Source organism: Megascapheus bottae, chromosome 23 (assembly GCF_031878675.1).
Source record: "Megascapheus bottae isolate mThoBot1 chromosome 23, mThoBot2.hap1, whole genome shotgun sequence".
NCBI lineage: Eukaryota > Metazoa > Chordata > Mammalia > Rodentia > Geomyidae > Megascapheus > Megascapheus bottae.
The window spans coordinates 15083003-15100426 of record NC_143531.1 but is presented as its reverse complement, the minus strand read 5'-3'; the positions used below and the strand labels follow the sequence as shown (position 1 = coordinate 15100426).

The 17424-nt window shown below is 40.3% G+C and overlaps 1 protein-coding gene across 1 annotated transcript in view; it reads left to right on the top strand.

Annotated features, from left to right (window-relative positions):
* Nucleotides 1–17424, top strand: part of Metap1 (methionyl aminopeptidase 1) — a 51237-nt gene that overhangs the window by 3387 nt on the left and 30426 nt on the right. The window lies entirely within an intron of this gene.

Below are 17424 nucleotides of genomic sequence, written 5' to 3'. Positions count from 1 at the left end.
TTCCTCTAGGAAACAAAATTTTAGCTTCTGATCGTCTCTTAAATAACAGTTTTATAATTCAGTACCTAAGAATATGAACTCTGATGTGAAACCACTATAACCCCAGTTCTATTAGCTACTGTGTGACCATAGGCAGGTGATTTAGCCTCTCTGTGCCTTACTTTTCACATCTGGTGAGTTAGATGAGAAAAATATCCTATATAATTAAGGCAAATAGTAATGAGCAAGTTCATAGAGCAGGAGTAATGAGTTCATGTAGCATGCTTGAAATAGTTCTCATTGCACAATAAGTATTCAGTGTTACCTATTATTAGCATGATGAAACAGCATGTTGATATAACTCTTCGTTCTCTTTAATAAAAAGAACGAAGAGATGTGTAGGCTGGTGAAGTGGTTCACACCTGTAATCCTAGCTGCTCAGGAGGCTGAGATCTGAGGATCAAAGTTCAAAGCCAGCTGGGGCACAAAAGGACCTAAGACTCTTATCTCCAATTAACTTCTAGAAAACAGGAAGTGTGGCTTGGCTCAAGGGTAGGGTGGTAGCCTTGAGCTGGAGAGCTCTGGGACAGTGCCCAGGCCAAATTCAAGCCCTATGACCCATTAAAAAAAAAAAAGTGTAATGAAGAATGCTTGGAGCACTAACCTCAGCCTATCTTTCGGGATATTCTAAATTTCCACATACTCAAAGTCAGCATTTATTTTTCTGTAAGGTATAAGTATGTTTCCCATTGATTACCTCCTTTGCTTGTATAATTCTTCAAGTTAGACTTATCAGCCCTATTTTATTGATAAGTAAGCAGACTCTATAATGTATAAGGACATGTTCAAATCCACACAGACATAGCCGTGAGCTGGGATCTAAACCCAGTTTTCCTTTTTTTTTTTTTTTTTTTTTTGCCAGTCCTGGGCTTGAGCTCAGGGCCTGGGCACTGTTCTTAGGCTGTCTCAAGGCTAGAGCTCTATCATTGAGCCACAGCACCACTTCTGGCTTTTTTTCGTGTATGTGGTATTGAGGAATCGAACCCCGATGTGGTATTGAGGAATCGAACCCCAGTCTTTGTGTGTGCTCGGCAAACATTCTACCACTAGGCCAAACTCCCAGCCGCTAAACCTAGTTTTCTTGACTGCCAGAATTTGTTTTTCCATAATATGGTTGCTTTCCTCTGACAGGGTCTTTCCAAATGCCTCTTTGTGTTCAAAGGTCTTTCAATTCCAAGTTTACTTAAGAGGACTAACCAGATGCCATTCAAGAAATACTAAATTAGTAATGGGAAGCATGTAATCAGTAAAGGCTATTTAAAGGGCATGGGAAGCATAGGCACTTCCTTCCTGAGCTATAAAATGTGGTTGGTATACTCAGTCATAGATAGAAATAGTTTCAGTACCCATATAAAGAAGTGTGACTAAGAACCAAAAGGAGGCAGCTAACAAGTACCAGGAGCACCCATTCCCATAATGAATGCCCCAGTCTCATAATCACTCCCCTTGTTTCATTCAAGCCTCTGTTCCTGTGTCATCTCAAAAGAAGCCTTCCTTGACTGCTCTGTCTCAATTATGTCTTCTAACCCCTTAGCTAACCTGCTTTATTTTCATTCAGTCCACTTCATAACCCTCAAGACTGGCTCCCTAACCACTTGAGCCACAGTTCCATTTCTAACTTTTTGGTGGTTACTTGAAGATAAATGTCTCATAGACGTACCTGACCAGGCTGGCTGTGAACCATGATTCCCAGGTCTCAGCCTCTTGAATAGCTAGAATTACAACATAAGGCACCATTGACCAGCTGAGTGACTCCGTTTTGATTTTTGCCTGGTCTGTAGGAACCCAGTGCAGGGGTCTAGTTTAAAAGAGTGTCATTCTGTACCTTTTATTTAACATATCCCAAATTTATACAAAGACGTGCGTGGAACTCCATAGAGGCACATTGAGATGTTTATTATGTATGTGAATAGCATCTGCCTTGGACTTGTCTAAAGAAAAAACTGTGCTAGTAATGGGAGCTGCTTGCCATCTACAATAGAGAAATTGAGAATGACAATATTTTGTAACCTCTCTCCCAGCATTATTCCAGGGACAGAGTTTCCTGAGAGAAGAGCATGAATCTACTTGGCCCTCACCTTATGAGGACAAACCATTCAACACCAATTCCACATTCACCAAGCAGCTATATGATAAACATATGTCCCATATTTATTTACAGTTAGGGCTAAAATCAGGAAGCATGAAGATACAGGCCACAATATATTGCTCTGAGAGCCAATATTTGAATGGTATTAAGGCTGTGTGTGTGTTTGTTAAATTTTTCTTCTGTGGGTCTGGCTGAGGGGAAATTAGACTGCATTTCCTCTGTGTCCCGAGGTGGTGATTATTCCCAGAGGAAAGACCATCCTATAGGAACTGTCTTGAGGCCTAATCATCCTCCCCAGAACTTCCTTTCTGCTCCAACTTTAACATGAGAGGCCTGTGAATTAGGATTCTTTTTAGTAGGTCAATAGCAAATTTCGAGGAGGAACACAGAAAACAAACACTTCAATGCGTGCAGGACAACTCAGAGTAAAAGAGTGTTAGGAATGGACACAATAGGTATGATAAAAATGTTATAAGTCCTATTAATTGCTGACATTTTGAAATTTTCATATTTAAAAATCAAAGACTAGCCTTTGATAATTTTAGCAGGAATAATTTTAGCAGGTTTGTTTTTATAGTAAATAATTAGCAGGTTTGTAATTACAGTAAAGTTGAACTAATGTGAGAGAGCTTACAGATTCATGACATTGCTTAAAGATGTAGAATGTGGGGCCCGGAGTTTGGCCTAGTGGTAGAGTGCTTGCCTAGCATGCATGAAGACCCGGGTTCAATTCCTCGGTACCACATACATAGAAAAAAGCTGAGGCTCAAGTGGTAGAGCTCTAGCCTTGAGAAAGTCCAGGGACAGTGTTCAGGCCCTGAGCTCAAGCCCAGGACTGCCAAAAAAAAAAAAAAAAAAAAGGATGTGGAATGTGCTCTTAAAATTCTGATTTACCCCTATGTGTTTCCAGAAACTAATGGAAAACCATGGTTGTAGTTTTATAAAATGAATAAAATAATGATAAGAATACACCAAGCGAGCCTTTTGGATAGCTTTGAAATGATGCCAAACACCTAATTTTCAAAGTGAATGATGTATGTTTTGCTGTGATAAGAAATTTAAAGCATACTCTTCCCCCAAATGAGACACTGTTCCTTATCAGACCCTGTCTGTGAGGTGATTAGGGTTCTACGGTCCTGAATGAATGAACTCATTTATGTGATTAATGGATTAAGTTAATGGGTTTGCTCAAGAATGGGTTGATTATAAAGGCGAGTTTGGCTAGATTTCTGCCACTCATGGAAGGCCCTGTCTTGGCCCTGGGGATTCTGCCAGCATGAAAGTCTTGAATAAGACCCGTAAAGCAAATCTTTTCCTTTTAATTACATGTGTCATCTGGGGTATTGTTATTAGCAATGAAAAAACAGGCTCAGATAGGAAGAATATACTTACTGCCCAGTAGATGGCAAATACTGGAAGTCAGGAAGGAAATCAGTCCCCTAGGGTAGTATCTGAGCCAAACCATGGGTGCACTACAGAAACCAACAGGGTTACTCTCTGAAGATCAGGCCATTGAGTGGATATTAGAGGAGGGAAAAGGATGGTCAGAGTCAGGTGTGGTGGCTCATGCCTGTAATCCCAACTAATCAGGAGGCTGAGATCTGAGGATCTCAGTTCAAAGCCAGCCTGGGCACTTAAAGACCTTGAGACTCCAATTAACCACTAATCTCCACTAGAAAACCAGAAGTGGTGCTGTGGCTCAAGGGGTAGGGTGGTAGCCTTGAGCTGCAGAGCTCAGGGACAATGCCTGGGCCCAGAGTGTAAGCCTCACTACAGAGGCTGTCACAGGCAGCTGAGAGATTAGTTACTAAGGAAGTAAATACAATGTCTCCTACTATCTTAGGAAGCAGGTCTAATGGAATCCTAAGGGAGCTGTTCCAGAAAGTATAGGAAGAAATGGATCTGAGCTGCACAAGGAGAAAAGTACAATGAACTTCTCAATTAATCACCACGATTCCCCTTCAACCAATAATCTGTTGCCCCAGTCTTTGTAAGAGTGCCTGCTAGAGAACTCAAGAAGCAGTAATCAATATACACAGACCTCAAAGCTTATTTTTCCTATTTAGGAAAGTACAGCTTGAGAATATGTCTAATTTATTTTTATATTTGGATGAATAGCTTACTGATTTCCCTATTTGGATATGCCAAACTCCTGACAGTATACATTATATAAGTATTCCTGCAATATATATTTTTTTTTTGCTTAAAAAAAGAGAGAGAAGTCAGCACTCAAACTGACCCTATTGTTTTCTATTTCTGACACCAAATTCTAGGTCTTGCTTACTAGAACAAAATCTTCCCAGTAAGTGACATTTAGAATAGTCATCTAAAAATAATGCCTCTGGCCACCAGTATAAGTTGCAGTGGAACTCATACTTGTCTGATCTTCAATGTCAGCTAGCTGCTTTATTTTTAAAATAGTGTGCAATGCCAGTTACTGGTGGCTCAGGACTGTAATCCTAGCTGCTCAGGAGACTGAGATCCAGAGAACCATAGTTCAAAGCCAGCCAGCCCACACAGAGAACTGCAAAGGTCTATACTTCCAAAAATAGCCAGAAAGAAACTAAGCTGGAGATGTAATTCAGTTGTCAAGTGCCAGCCACCAGAAAGCTGAGCAGGTATGAAACCCTAAGTTCAAGTCCTGGCACCAGCATGAAAACAAAACTTATAGTCCCTTGAAGGCCTGGCTCGGGAGAGAAAACATCTTCCTCCATTGTAAGGCTGAGTTCAAACTCCAATATGGCCAAGAAAATCTTATATGTATACATCACTGGTCATGAATAACTTAAAAATGTTTATACTCTATTAGACTAGCTAAATTGGTGATGCCTGTCTTTGGATATAAAACTTAAAGAAAGTCCTATTTTTTTTTTTTTTTTTGCCAGTCCTGGGCTTGAGCTCAGGACCTGAGCCCTGTCCTTGGACTTTCTCAAGGCTAGAGCTCTACCACTTGAGCCTCAGCACCATTTCCGGCTTTTGTCTATGTATGTGGTACCAAGGAATCCAACCCGGGTCTTCGTGCATGCTAGGCAAGCACTTTAACCACTAGGCCAAACTCCCGGCCTGAAAGTCCTATTTTTAAAAAACAAAAAACCTAGGGCTGGGAGTTTGGCTTAGTGGTAGAGTGCTTGCCTAGCATGCGCGAAGACCCAGGTTCAATTCCTCAGCATCACATACATAGAAAAAAGCCAGAAGTGGTGCTGAGGCTCAAGTGGTAGAGCTCTAGCCTTGAGAAAGTCCAAGGACAGTGCTCAGCCCTGAGTTCAAGCCCAGGACTGACAAAAAAAAACCCCAAAAACCTGGTCCAGGAGTTTGGCCTAGTGGTTAAAGTGCTTGCCAGCATGCACGAAGACCCGGGTTCAATTCCTCCGTACCACATACATAAAAAAAAAAAAGCCGGAAGTGGTGCTGAGGCTCAAGCGGTAGAGCTCTAGCCTTGAGAAAGTCCAAGGACAGTGCTCAGGCCCTGAGCTCAAGCCCAGGACTGGCAAAAAAAAAAAAAAAAAAAAAAACCTGGAATCAGATAAATACTGATGAAAGAAAGACTGTAAAATAGTACTAATTTTCTTTTACCGCATCAAACATTTCTTTAAAAAAATGTTTTTCACAATGGTTAGTGCTAAAATCATCATCCTGTCACTTGGGTTAGTCACATTCCATCACTGTAACAAAAGACCTGAGTCAAAGAATTTATTGTGTGGGCCAGGAGCGTGGCCTAGTGGTAGAATGCTTGCCTAGCATGCATGAAGCCCTGGGTTCAATTCCTCAGTACCACATACACAGAAAAAGTCAGAAGTGGGGTTGTAGCTCAAATGGTAGAGCGCTAGCCTTGAGAAAGCTAAGGACAGTATCCAGGCCCTGAATTCAAGCCCCAGGACTGGCAAAAAAAAATATTGTGGCTCGCAGTGTCAGAGGCTTAAGTCCATGACCACTTAGCTCCATTGTTTCTGGGCCTCTGATGAGGTAGAATTTATAGGAGGAAGTGTGTGGAGCCGCAGAGCTGCTGCTCACTTGATAGTGACCAGGAGAAAGAGACAAACCAACCAGGGACAGAACCCCCCTTTACAGGAGCACACCCCAGTGACCCACGTCCTCTCATTAGTTTCTACCAACTCCTTATAGCCCATTAAGATCTGCCTTTTAATCCACCCACGAATTCACTTCCCAAAAGCCCCACCTCTGAACACCAGTGCCCTGGGTAGAGACTGCCACCAACACAAGCTTCTGGGGAGAAGATCTCTCTCATTCTTCACAATGTGTAAATCAACTTTAGCAATTCTTTTGACATTCTCAAATATTCTCTCTTCATTCTCATTATCTTAGTAAAATAAACTTTAATAATAAGTTCTTACTAATTGCCATTCTCATTTTATTTCTCTCTAGTGTGTATACATGTGCAAGAGAGACAGAACTAAGTATTGAACTCAGGGTCTTGCTCTCACTGAACAAGCACTCTTTCACTGAGCTACTCCCTCCCACCCACACACCCCACCCTCATCCCAGTTTCACATTTCAGGCATGTACTCATTCTAATCATATGGTGATTACTGAGAACCCTCTCATACTTCTATCACTCCTGTCACCAGTGGAAGCAGGTGACCCTGGGCAGGTTAAAAGGTAAGGTGCAATTGTAAGGTATACATGAAAGGGTGACTACACAAAGGGTGAATGCCTTCACTTTATGCAAGCCCAAGCCATTGTGGCAATCATGGGTGATGACTTCCCCACACTGAGTCCCTCCTCAGATGATCCATCTAAGTCAGGAAGTTGTTTGATTAGTTAGATAACTGCAGTTATACGGGGCTCTTCTATGTTACCATGTCGTGCTCAGTAGCTAGTAACACCCTTTACATAGGTGTGGAAATTAAAAATAGTGCCAGCCAGGAGTGGGTGGCTCACGCCTGTAAATCCTAGCTACTCAGGAGGCTGAGATCTGAGGATCAAGGTTCAAAGCCAGCCTGGGGGACAAAAGGACCTGAGATCTTATCTCCAATTAACCTCTAAAAAATGGGAAGTGGGGCTTGGCTCAAGGGTAGGGTGGTGGTAGCCTTGAGCTGAAGAGCTCAGAGACAGTGCCCAGACTGAGTTCAAGCCCCATGACCCCCCCCTCCCCACACACAAAATAGTGCCAGCAACTGCCAGATACCCTCAGGAAGGCAAAAAGTCATCCTAGGTTGGGAGTAGCTGGTCTTGTTACTTGTGACATTTCTCTCCAAATTGGCTGATGTGGCATTAAAGGGTTGTCCACTAGAGGGCTTCTGGGGAGACTTCCTCTGGACTAGGAAATCGAAACTTAAATGACAGCCCTTTTCTTTGTGGAAGTAGCATCTGCATGTGACAACTTAAACTGCTACAGCCATCATGATCATGAAGGAATAAAGTTTAGGATGAAGCCCAGATGGACAGAGAAATGGTGTCATATAAGAAAGGAATGTAGGGAATAGAAAAAAAGTATATTCTTTAAGCATTGAGTTGATGACTTGCCTGCATGCATCCAAAGCAATGCCATCTACACTACCAATTATTTTATGTCTACATACTCAAAGGAAGGGAGGAGTCCATGGGAAGGAATTCCCTTACTTCACTTCCTACCGACTCTCCTACCCACAGTTCAGCTCAACTCCGCTGGAAGCCAGATGAAAATCCAGTTGCACATACTGGTGGCTTCCCAGGGCATGCTAGGCAAAGCATTTTTACCACTAGGCCAAATTCCTGCTCCACCCCCTCTGCAGTATTTTTATTTAAAAAAAAACTTTAAAATATCTTTAAGTAGTTTCATAAAGGAGTTGCAATTTACCATGTCAGTTTAGGAGAACAACATGCCTTGATCAATGTTACCCCTTCTATCATCCAACCCCATCCATCCTCTCAAGCCAACTGGTTCCATTTTCACATATGGATGTTGAGTAGTATGGTTTTGTTTGCCCACCATTCCTATCTCCATTAATCTGCCCCTCTCCCCTTAAGTAAGTCCTGTCCCTCTTTGACAAGACATGTTTTGGCTTCCTGGTATCATTCTGTTAACTGTAAGTTACTTGTTCAGAGGAGTTATATCATTGTAACCCCCTCTACAGATACCACATTTTAGTGCATTTGTGTTTATACACATATAGGCCTGTATATTTTGTATGTAATTTAGATCTGACTTACACATGTGAGAGAACACATGTTCCCTCTGCCCCTACTGAACCTGTGCAATGCTTTTGTTTTTTCAAAAGGAATCTTTACAGCATGCTTCATCCCTGTATTACCTCTTGCTAATGGAATGTCTTGATTCTATTTTATCAATAAAAAAACAAATGTACGTGTACATGTTTTTGTTTTATTTATTTATAGGAGCTTTTCTTATAGATCTAACCTGCCAAATAGAACCAGAAAAGAATGTTCTTCCCTATAGAAGCTAAAGCATTGCAGGGCATCCGTTTGAAATTATCAAGGGTAGCTGGCAAAATGGCAGGTGGGTGTGGAGAACACTTTGTATAAAGACAAAGCTGCCTATTAGAAGAAATCACCTTGGGTCAGGAGTTTGGCTTACTGGTAGAGTGCTTACCTAGCACGAAGACCCAGGTTGGATTCCTCAGTACCACATACATAGAAAAAAAAAAAAGCTGGAAGTGGTGTTGTGGCTTAAGTGGTAGAACACTAGCCTTGAGAAAGCCCAAAGACATTGCCCAGGCCCTGAGTTCAAGCCCAGGACTGGCAAAAACAAAAAAGAAGAAATCACCTTGACTAGAAAAACTGTGTTGGAAACAGTGAACTTAAATTGGAAGGAGAAGGTTTGTAGGAGGAGAATAGGCTCTGTTGGTAACAAGATGGGCACTGATCAGCTGATTTTCATAAACCCCTGAGGGCTAGGAACTAGGAGGGACTGGGTTGTAGGTAAAAACTAAACTTGTTTTGTTTCACTTAAAATTATTGGATTCTCCCTCAAGAAAGAGAAAAGCATTCTTCTATGGTATCTTCATGGTGGTACTTGGATGGCAATGACAGCGATGAAGATACTTCTGAGAGACAGAGAGAGAGAGAGAGAGAGAGAGAGAGACACTGGCAGGCAGAGCATGTCCAGACCACTAACAAATGAAGGCCTGCTGGAACAGAACCAGGATGTTCACTTCATGTAATAACTTTAGGAAGTCTGGTGCCAGCAGTACCCTTCCAGTGATCCTAAGCCCCTTCTACACAGCCATTCCAGCAGGGCAGGATGAGATGCCGGAAGTCACTGTAGTGGTGGATGAGCTACAGGTCATAGATTGCAAAAAAAGAACCAAAGTCCTTCATTTCTTCAGGCGATGCCATAGGAAGCCAGCTACTGCATTACCTCACCTATGACGCTCTTACTAGAGGATGCTAGAAAATGCTTATATAAAATAATCAGGACCTAATGAGATGATGCAGCCAAGCTCTGGTGCCTTACACATATAATCCTAGCTACTCAGAAGTCTGAGAATTACAGTTCAAAGCCATCTTCAGCAAGAAAGTTTGTAAGACTATCATCTCCTAATTAATAACTGCTCCCCCACAGGCGCTGGAAGTGAACCTGTAGCTCAAGTGATAGAGTCTAGCCTTGAACACAAAAGCTCAGGAACACTGTCCAGTCCCAGGGTTCAAGCTCCATGACCAAGAAAGGATACAAACAGAGCACATACAGGACAATGGCCTGTAGACATTTCTGTTGCCTACCTCCTTGAGGTTGTAGAGTCCTGTAAGAGCATAGAATCATCAACAACCCTGTGGAGGTTGCCGTTAAGATCCAGTAGTCTACAAAGTTAATTCCACCCCTGTTACACCCCTGGTAGGACTGGAGGGTAGACACCATTCAGTAGCATGAAGTACCTGACATAGAACATTTTTTGTACATGTAAATGTACTGAGAACTGAGATTTGCAGTCACTGTATACTATCAGAAGAGGGAAAAGAACTAAGCTCACATGAGACTTTCAAATTAACAGTGACTGTGATGACAGGTTTTTAAATCATCAACCAAAATGACATGCTAGGAAAATCTTACATAAGGGGCCTAAGTAAAGAAGACATATACCTGTATTGCTGCCTGTCCCTCGTTCCTGACTGGAAGATCATTCGGGGTGTTAGCATTCAGGGTGTTCTTGCCACTGTGGTCTCTTGCTCTGTGGGTTTCTGTTGCTGTCCTATACCATTCTGGCTACTCAGCTACTCTGTTGCTAATGTTCTTGCTACTGAGCAATGAACTCACTTCTGTCCATTGTCTGTCTTAGCATTTTGCCATTCATGGTTTCTGACTACTCTTGACTTTTATTGTCTCATAGCTTCTGATCATTGCCTTTTCTCTGGGTGTTAGTTGCCTTTGTTCTTTTCATTTTATAAATTCGACCCACACAGTAACCTGCTGACTTATTCTGTGTATTAGATACTGAATTGCAAGAAGGAGTGTTGGTGTATTCATTCACTTATGGCCCTTTATGCTGGGCAGAGTTGTTATCACCTCAAACCACCTACTTATTTCTGGATCAAGTTGTAGCCAGGGCTAGGGGCTTTGAAGCATTTTGAGCCAACTTTAAAAACAGTTGTGAACTGAGTGCTGGTGGCTCACACCTGTAATTCTAGCTAACAAGGAGGTTGAGATCTGAGGATTGAGGTTAGAAGCCAGCCAGGCCAAGAAAGTTTGTGATATTTTTTATCTCCAATTAATCACCAAAAAGCTGAAAGTGGAGCTTTGGCTCAAGTGGCAGGGTGCTAGCCTTGAGCATCAACGCTCAGGGATAGTGCCTCAGCTCTGAGATCAATCCCCAGGACTGGAAAAATTTTTAAAAAAGTAGGAGTTGTGGATGTAGCAGGCTCTGTATGATGATGATGATGATGATGATGTGGTGATAATATGGAATGCTGACTATGGGCTATACATTGATTGTTCTAAGACCTTTATAATTAATATTTTCAGACTCAAAAATATTCCTACTGTACAGGCGAAGAAGCTAATGGTTAGTGTCCAGTGATATCTCCATGGCCACACAATCATTTAACAGTAGTGCTAGGATTCTACCCATGAAATCTAGCTTTTAACAACTGCCTTTCCAACTCAAGTGAACTTTAAAAAACCTCTTTGGCAGTTTCTGTGTATAACAGAAAGATTACGTTCTATGTTCATTATGTAAAGTTGTTGCACTCAGTTAAGAACCATGTGTTTTTTATTCCTTAGATTCAAAGGGGGAGCAAATGATGGTTCTAGCCTATGTGAATGGAAATTATGTAATTTTCATTCGTCTTTGTTCTCAAGGGAATGACATTTCCTTACATGGAAACCTTACGCTGTATCCATTATACATGGTGGTTTCACCACAGGAGAAAACAGAAGGAACATTTTGGAGGTATAAAAGCACAGGCAATAATTTTCTGGATAAGACTCAGATCACTCAGGAAATAAAGAGACTGAACTGACAAATGGGATTGGCCCGAATTAAAAAGCCTCAGCCTATCAAAGGAAACAACCATCAGAAGGAAGAGATAGCTCCCAGAATTGGAGAAAAAAAATCTTCATATGCTATTCAAAGAATGAACATCCAAAATATACAAAGAGCACAAGTAATCCAATTAATAAATGGACAAAGGAATCAAACAGTTCCCAAAAGAAGTATAAGTCATATATAAACAATAAAAAAGTGTGCAGCATCCTTAGCCATAAAAGGAATGTAGTTCAACACAACATTGGAATTCCATCTCAAGAATAGTGATTGTAAATGAACAAAAATAAATGCTGTCAAGAAGTCAAAAGAATGGCCGGGAGGTTGGCCTAGTGGTTAAAGTGCTTGCCTAGCATGCATGAAGACCCGGGTTCGATTCCTCGGTACCACATACATAGAAAAAAGCTGGAAGTGGTGCTGAGGCTCAAGTGGTAGAGCTCTAGCCTTGAGAAAGTCCAAGGACAGTGCTCAGGCCCTGAGCTCAAGCCCAGGACTGGCAAAAAAAAAAAAAAAAAAAAAGAAGTCAAAAGAAGTGGTGGGGTGTGTGTGTCTCTGTGTGTATGGAACCCTTACACACTGCTGATGGGAATGTAGATTGTATAGCCACTGTGGAGGCTCATCAAAACACAGAGAAAAGAACTAACACATTATTCAGCTATACCACTCTTGGCCACATATCTCAAAGGATATAAGTCAACACAGAATAGTGATCTCTCCACAATCATGTTCATTGTACCACTGTTCACATAGCCAAGCTATGGGGTCAGCCTAGATGCCCATTAACAAATAGATAAAGAAAAGGTAATACACACACACACACACACACACACACACACACACACACGAAGTTTCCATAATGAATAAAATGTCATTTGCAGGAAAATGGACGGAGAGCACGAATGTCATGTTGAGTGAGATAAGCCAAGTTCAGAAACCCAAATATTGCATATTTTCACTGATAGCTGAAATATAGATCCAAAAGAAAATATCCTCAAGAATACAACATGATTGGAAAAAAGGGGGTTGGGGGTAGAAACTAGCAGGAGTGAGCAAAGGAGTGAATGATTGAACCACATTATATGTATGTGTGAGAACAGTGAAATTCAATGAAGAATATTGAACAGAGGAGTGACAGAAAAGAAGGGTAAGAAAGAATGATAGATTTAATCAGGGTGCATTGCATGCAGGTATGGAAATATCATAACAAAACCACTTTATTCAATTACTTTACCTTTATAAGAAAATAAAAGGCTTTAAAACATTTTGGAAATACTAACAACAACAACAACAACAAAAGATGGCAGGTCTATCAGTGAGTAACTACCTGTTTCTCTAGTTGCCTCTTAGGTAAGATCTGCCCAGCCAGCTAATTCTATTAGGAGAGACTTCACATGGAGAAAAAAAAATGAAATTTGAAGTATTGAAATCTGGAGACTTTGTTACATTAAACTGGCAACCATGGATGCACCCATTTCTTGGTGGTTGATATCTTAAGTTTGTGTGTGTGTGTGTGTGTGTACACATATATATGTTGATTCTCTTGCCTCTACCTCCAGAATGCTGAGATTATACATGTGGGCCATTCTTTTGAATAATCCCACAAATAAAATGCTTTCTTAAATGAAACAGAAGGGAGTGATTTTACTACGTTAAGTAGAATTCAATATTGTTTAATATAGCAGGCTGTCAAGAGCAAGCATGATTCTATTTGTTTATTTTTTATTTATCTTCAAATAGGAAGTGAGCTTTAGAAGAGCAATTATATTTCTATCAGATTTCAGAGAGTTCTCCAAAAGCATTTTATCAGTATGTCCTATTAATTTCTTTTTAGGAATTATAGAATGGATTACTCGTAAATAATATCAATGTTTAAAATAAGGCAACGTGATGTTAAGGCTGGGAAGACTATCCTGTTCATCTTTATAGGAAATACTGGAGGACATGGAATGAACAGTGATAAATATCAAATTACTTGCAAAGCCTTAGAGATTCATTACCAATGTTCTTGTTATGAAGACTCTTACTGCATAGACACAGCAAATGTTTTTGAGAAGAGATGCAATTTTACTGTAAGATAAGGAAAGAGTCTGGATTGCACTATTCAACTGCATGATTCATTTTGAGGATGACGACAATGGAATGAAGCAAAGTGAATGGCTTGTGCAATCCCAGGTTGCCCAATGCTAGTTTTGACTCACAAGAGACATTTGATTAAATAGCATCACCCACAATCATGAAGGTTATTCTTCAGAGAGCAGCCGAAGTCATAGCTGGATGAAGTGGCATTCTCACAAAGGGATCCTGACCTTGGTGCATGCTTGACCTCTCTTTTGAGCCTTGTTCTACCCACCCCTGTTGATCTCTCTTCTTGTATTGCTTTCAAATATGCCCCAGCTTGAGCTGAAATGGAGTCCTATCATAAATCAATGTCTATGAATGGATGCTATAAAAATTTTAATTCATGTACTTTGTAGTGTGCACTCCTTTGAAAGACATAGAGCAATACAAATAGAGTAACCCCAAATCATTGTTAGAAAACGACCACTTGGCTAAGAAAGGAAGCAACAGAAATCTGCAAGCTTACAGCATGCAAGTAGGTGCACAGTGCACTGTGAAAAGGATGACTGTAAACAGGTTTGCAAGGAGTGGAGAAACCTACAAACCAAATAGATGCTTGTCTTTCATGTCCAGGCTGATTTAATATAATGTCCGTTATCTTTTCTGTTGGCTATTTGGCAAACATAGCAATCCATTAATGTAATTTCAACCCTAATTGGAAAGTATGAAAGAAGAGTACTTCTCTTTTGTATCTTTCCCTGGCCTCTTTTTGTTGGAAGAGTTGTTATCAACATAATATGTGTAAATGTTATGCTCTTAGGTAATTCAAAGTATGTGTCTCAGATCTCAATGGTCTATTGATGCATTACTTTCACAGTTTAAAGGAAAATGTTCAATTTTGCAAAGAGCTTTTGGTGTTAATGCATCTGTCAAGTATTTCACAATTTATAATATTTATCTAAATTCCAATTACTCAAGGTTTCCACTTTTTTTAAATTTATCACTAGTGATTAAGACAGAAAACTAAAATGCTGTGTCTATTTTATGCTGCCACTCCAAACCTATTTGAAAAATTACTTTAGTTCTCCTTGTCTGTGTAATCAATCTTGGAATGGTCTTGGTATACGTACATTGTGGAATATGTCAGCAGAAATCAATTCAAGCGACTTTGGTGTCTCTTGCTAAGCTCCCAGGGGTAGCAGATGATGGCACTTGTCATTTTAATTTGCTTGATGGTATGGAAGGAAACCAGATGGGAAACACATTTTTCCAATTAAACTTTGTGGTGCATGATTGATATTTATCTGAGCCACTGAATTTTAGATGACAGAGTTGCCTTAACACAAAATTTCAGTCAATTAATTTCCAGGCTAACTTGTAGAATGAAACGTGTTTTCTTAGAAAAGTAGACTGGGTATAATCTAGGAGTTTTTCCTCTTTTAAGTCCAGAACTCTTTTTTTTTTTTTTTCAGGGAGGGAAGTAGGGTACCTGGACTGCCTGAAAGTTGAACTCAGGGCTTGGCACTATCCCTGAGCATTTTTGCTCAATAGAGCCCTCTACCACTTGAGCCACAGCTCCAGTTCGAACATTTTGGAAGTTTACTGGAGATAACAGTCTTGTGGACTTTATGGCCTGGGTTGGTTTTGAACTCAGATGGTAGTCTCCCGAGTAGCTAGGATGACAAGTGTGAATTACCAGCATCCTGTTTAGAACACTTTCTTTTATACTATTTTTGGATATGTATGATATAAATTTCCTCATCATTTTAACTGAACTGAAATCTACCTCTTGTAATAAAAACTAAAAATAAATAGGGGATGCTGAGATATGAGGATCATGGTTTGAAGCCACCCCTAGCAGGAAAGTCTGTGAGACTCTTATCTCCAGTTAATCATAGAAGCAGGACTGTGGTAGCGTCCAGATCCAGAGTTGAAGCCCCAGAACTGGCAAAAAGCAGGAAGGAAAATTAGAAAAGACAAAAGAAATAGGAATACTTGTTTCTGTACTGGAAATAGGACCAGGGCTTCTCCTGTTAGATAAGTGCTCTACCAGTGACTTATACTCCAAGTTTCTTGAAGGGAGTATTTTTTTTTTCTTTTCTTTTGTGGTCCTGGGGCTTGAACTCAGGACCAGAGCACTGTCCCGAGATTCTTTTTGCTGAAGGTTAATGCTTCACCACTTGAGCCACAACTCTACTTCTGGTTTTCTTAGTAGTTTATTGGAGATAGGAGTTTCAGGGACTTTCCTGCCCAAGATGGCTTCAAACAGTGATCCTCAGATCTCAGCCTCTTGAATAGCTAGGATTACAGGTGTGAGTCACCAGTACCTTTACTAGATATTGAAATCAGAGCTTTGGTCCTGCTAGATAAGCATTTTATGACTTGAGTTATTCCCTGCCCTTACCCCCACAGGTTATTGTTCTGTATTTTAAAAAATGGCATCTTTGGGCTGGTAGCATAGTCTAGTGGTAGAGTGCTTGCCTAGCATGCATGAAGCACTGGGTTCAATTCTTCAGTACCACATACACAGAAAAAACCAGAAGTGGTGCTATAGTTGAAGAGGCAGAGCTCTAGCCTTGAGAAAACTCAAAGATGGTGACCAGGCTGTTCAAGCCCCAGGACTGGGAAAAAAACAAAACAAAACACAAACTTACATAACCTATGTGTGTGCATATATGTATGTCTAATATATATTATGTATGTCCATTGACTCTATGTATAAAAAATCCATTGCCTATATGTATAAATATGGCAGGAGAAAACTCTCTGCAATTTATTGAAAGCTGTTGAAACTTACGGATTAAGGGGACTTGGGAGAGAAAGAGCAATAGATGGTTAATCCAACAAAATTATAATATTTACATATGCAAATATTTTTGTGCTTTTTTGTTGGTCATGAGGCTTGAACTCAGGGTCAAACCCTTTCACAATGAATATACCTTGAAAAAAAAAAGAGTAATAGGAAAGTAAAATAGGTAATTTTTGGAGGAGGGAGGTGCCAGCAGGAGAAAGTAGGACTAGAGAATGAATGAAGGTGAATATGATAGAAGTACTTTATATGCATTATGAAAATATGAAATCTGTCGAAATCATTTTAAGAAGAGAGAAGATGGATCAGAGGGAGAGATGGTCTGGTGAGTTTGATCAAAGTACATTTATGAGCATATGGAAATGTCGAAAGGAGCTCCTTCCTTTACATAGGTAATATATGCTAATCTTTAAAAACTACCCATATACCTATTACTACTAGATTTGACTTGGTAGATAAGTCATATAATAGAGAATTAGGGAGTTGCTAAAACTACGAAAGAATCTATTTAATGACATAAACTACTGTGCATGATACTGAACAGCTTTAAAAATATTTAAATATTAAAAGTCTTACAAGGATTAAAAAAATATATATCACCTACACATACACACATATAGTGACTTATTTTGCTTTTTGCTTCTATGAATGCATTGCCATGATTTGATTTTATTACACTGTATGTAAATACTCATACGATAAAAATCAAGCCAAGGTGTTAAAGAATATGAGTTTTTTTCTGGATTAGTAGCTACGGAAGGGTTTTTAAACACCCTATGATCAGATAACGAAATCCAGAGCACTTAATTGATGAGCAAATAAGCCGTTTCTCCCTTCCCCAGTGACTGAAGGAATTAAGGAAGCTTGGAAAATGGCAGCTCGGCCGGCAGTTGATTCAGGCAACAGGTTTGCCCGGGACAAGCCCTGCAGTTTTCCAACTTGACGATCCCCGGCGAACACGGAACGTCTCCCCGTCGCCGCTCCGTCGAATG